This window comes from Athene cunicularia, assembly GCF_003259725.1.
Source record: "Athene cunicularia isolate RWA chromosome 1 unlocalized genomic scaffold, athCun1 chr1_part2, whole genome shotgun sequence".
NCBI lineage: Eukaryota > Metazoa > Chordata > Aves > Strigiformes > Strigidae > Athene > Athene cunicularia.
Genome location: NW_020799092.1, coordinates 4,307,437 through 4,310,421, shown reverse-complemented (window position 1 = coordinate 4,310,421; position 2,985 = coordinate 4,307,437). Strand labels below are relative to the sequence as shown.

Here is a 2,985-nt window from a genome sequence, read left to right as displayed (position 1 = left end):
GGGGGGGGGGGGGGGCAGTAAACCCATATCTTGCCACATTCACTCCATTACAAACCTCTCCTGTCAAAAACCTTAATCACCATCTCTAACATCAGAAGCTGAAGTCAGGGATCTCTCTGGCAAGTTGTGAACAAGGAACATGATTTCAACTCAATGTCCTAACAAAAAAAAAAAACAAACCAAAAACCCAAGACTATTAAGACGAGGTATGTTATTAACCAACACTCATCTCCTATTTTGTATCTCCTGGTTTCTGAAAGTTATTACTCCCTCCAGTAAAAAAAAAAAAAATAAAAAAAAAATGCACAGAAAAGCTGGTCAGGTAAGATACCTGCTGTGGGCATCCAGCTTTTGCTTCAGAGAGTGTTGAGGCACAGGCATTCAGCTCCTGAAAAGTTCTCTGAGCCCTGAAGTTCAGAGATCCTTTTAGCCCCTTTACTCCCCACTGAAATGGTACAAATAAAAAATGGATAAAGCATGAACCTTACAGCTCTCTCTGAATCCCTGGTTTGCAAGTTTCAAACCAGGGATTCAAAGAGAGTTTTCTGTAAAAGTCACTATGTCTTTCAAGGCAGCCATCCCACAGCTATCCTATTTTTCTAAGCTATTTAATTTTTAACTCCTCTTGTTTAGAGTACAGGCCCTCCTTCATTTAATGAAATGATTGCAGTATCTTTTCTGAGATTCTGTTTAGGCTTTTGTGGCATTTACCACCTTGTTACTTCCAGATGGAGTCTTAAAAGCTTCCTCCCAGAATACTCAAATATCTGGTACCTCAGACCACATCCAAGCTGGTTTTATACTTTGACTTTCAATGTTTCAGGACACTATCTTTGCCATTTTAATTATATATAATATTCACTGTTTCAGTAATTTCGAGTTGCACCAAAAACGTGGAGAGCTGAAGAGACTGTGAGAACAGATTATGTCATTCTGCCTCTTTCATTAGACTCTCCCCTGGGGATTGTCAGCCTCTGATGTTTCAGCTTGCCTCTGCTGAAACAAGCCTGACACGAGGGGATCTCCCCTGAGATACTTAGGCCACTGACTACAGCAGCCAGCAATAACAGAGAATTACAGAGGAGGAGAGAGAGGGGTGCAGGGATATGCAGATCCCGCCTGTGTGCTTTCCACACAAGCATATGCCTACGTGCGAGTAGCTGTGAGCTAGTGCATTTTTGTGCATTTCCTCTGCCACAATGTACTTCAAGTGCATTTCTCAGCAGAGTCCTGTGACAAAAATTCCCCAGAAATCCAGTCGTGTGCAATTAATTAACATCCTGCTTTACCTGGCACAAAGAGATTCACAGCAGCAACCCTTCCTCCATCCTCCTCCTGGAGTGGCTGGCAGCATCCCTACACCTTTCCATGCAACAGTGGAGCCGTTCTCCTCACTGCAGAGGCTTCAGAACCATCTGCCCCCAGATGCTGCGAAGATCTAGGATTGCCCTTGAAATCAGAGCCAGCTTTAGGCTCTTAGCAGATCTTCTGAAATTCATTTCCAGGCGATGTTCATTCAGGACCTTCACCTTTCACGTTCCAAACATCCACTGTGTATCTCCAGGACCTCGTTTCCAGCTGAGGATGCTGCAGTAGCAGAAGTCCCATGTGACAGAGGGAAAACATAGTCCTTCGTTATAACAAACTGCAACTTCTCACCTACCCATATCCCTCTATGTCCTGCTTATAGCCCACAGCCAGAGGCAATGCACGGCCACTGCTATCTTCAGCTATCATGATCGGCTATTACACCTCTGAAAATACTTCTTTGTTCATTAGGCAATCAGCTGTGATGAAGGATATGGCATTTGTGCTAATAAATTACCAGTGGGTTCATGACACTAAATCTTACCTGTCTCAGTTGTCTCCTAATAACCATCTCAATTTCTAGTCAGTTTAATAAATTTTACATTTGTTTCCTTTTGCGAAATCCTCCAAATTCTTCAGAGGTCGTACATGCAAGATACTACATCCACATGAAAGAGTTGTGCGTATTATCTCCTCAACAGTTCATGGCAACCCTAGCTAAGCAGTTGGGAGAAGAGATAAAATAAAAATCTTAAATCCAAGTATAATAAAAAAGATAGCTTATTGTGTTATTTCCTTCATTTGAGTTTGAGTTTGTCCTGGACACCTATATAGAAAACTCCAGATTCTTACAGAAAACATCAGAGGTCAGGATTACACATTTGTTGCTCTGATAAAAAATACTGTAACACACCAGCAAGGTTGTACCATAGTCTCCACTTCTGCTGATGCACAGGAGGATATAAAGCAGCATAGGCTTTATGCCACAGAGCACACTTCCAATGCTGGCCGAACTCACAATCTCAAAATGGCACTTTCAGCCCTCGTAGCTACTAGCAGGGAAATTTCTACTAAATCAAAGTAGGGAGACCCCTCTCTGAACCCATTAACCGAGCCACCCATCCAAACCCCAACCATGCACAGGAAACCCTCCAACTCAGAGCACAATGAGGTGCAACTGTGAAGACTATCTAGTGAAGCACTGATTCTCCAAAACCACGATGCTCATGGCTCCCCAAATCTTATTTTGTCTTCTGGAAGCAGTAAAGGTGAGTAAACAAAAGGCACTCATCTTGTAAGATAAAGGAATGAAATAGCAAGGCATGTATTTTCACATCATTCGGTATGTGATGATATACATCACCTTCCCTTGCCGTATCAGGTTTTGGCACACTAGCTATTCAAATGCTGCAATAGTGTGAAACCTTGAAAGAGATGGTCACAGACAGGTAAAGCTCCTTAATGAAAGGGACACGGTCTCAATCTCAAACAGCCCACCTTATCCCAGGATTCAAAAGAACTGCACCTGCAAATGCTAAAGCATCATTCACATGGGACAGGTTTATAAATCCCTTCTTGCAAAGATTTCTATACTGAAGCTTTAACAGTCCCCCAGGATGGGACGTGCTGTCACAAAGTACCAGAGGTTTTGAAAACCAGACCTCTATGGGGAGTTCC

At 42.7% G+C, this 2,985-nt stretch overlaps 1 protein-coding gene across 1 annotated transcript in view; it reads right to left on the bottom strand.

Moving 5' to 3' along the window:
- Window positions 1-1,564, bottom strand: part of GRIN2B (glutamate ionotropic receptor NMDA type subunit 2B) — a 200,405-nt gene extending 198,841 nt beyond the window's left edge. The window contains exon 1 of the mRNA XM_026840954.1: window positions 1,290-1,564. The gene's annotated coding sequence lies outside the window, so the exon portion shown is untranslated. The remainder of the gene's footprint in view (window positions 1-1,289) is intronic.
- Between the last annotated feature and the right edge of the window lie 1,421 nt (window positions 1,565-2,985).